Genomic DNA, 669 nt, shown 5'->3' on the forward strand with positions numbered 1-669 from the left:
GGAGAGTGTCTTGACGGTGGACACAACGTTGACCATTGGACACGGGTGTCCAATTAATGTTTGACACTCCGACACTTGGGCTCAGTGGAGTGTCTGTTCAACTTAGCTTTCATCAATTGATCGAGGTTTGGTGACCTACTTTGCCCTCTGCCATCAACTCCATCCAAAACTTTGTTAAATCTGATAATGTGGCATGGGCTTTATGGAAATTTTATCCATGTGGCCAAATAAGACCCATTGTTTTGTTGAAGTGGATGCCACATAAAAATCAATAAAATGTTTTATTTAAGAAAAATAAACAAATAGAAAAAAAATATAAAAAATTACTTCTCTTTTTCTATTTTTTTCTCTATACTCGACGATCCGCTTCCCCACCAACCCTTGGGGCAGTGATTGTTGCCCCACCCCCGCCTACCAACTACTCCCCTCCCTCTAAATGACCCATTCTTCACTAACAAATAGGTCCAAGCCAACATCTCCCATTTCCACCCCAAAACCCAAATTGTAGCCATCGCCACCAGCAATGAAGTTGTTGCCGACCCAAACAACACCACCCAATTCCTCATTGAACCTCCACGAAAATGAAATCCAATGCAGCTATAGAGCCATCTCAACATCTTAACAAGACTCAAGAGCAATTTGGTGGAAAACTCGAGTTGCCCGAGGCAC

This window comes from Prunus dulcis, chromosome 4 (genome assembly GCF_902201215.1).
Source record: "Prunus dulcis chromosome 4, ALMONDv2, whole genome shotgun sequence".
In the NCBI taxonomy this organism is placed as follows: Eukaryota; Viridiplantae; Streptophyta; class Magnoliopsida; order Rosales; family Rosaceae; genus Prunus; species Prunus dulcis.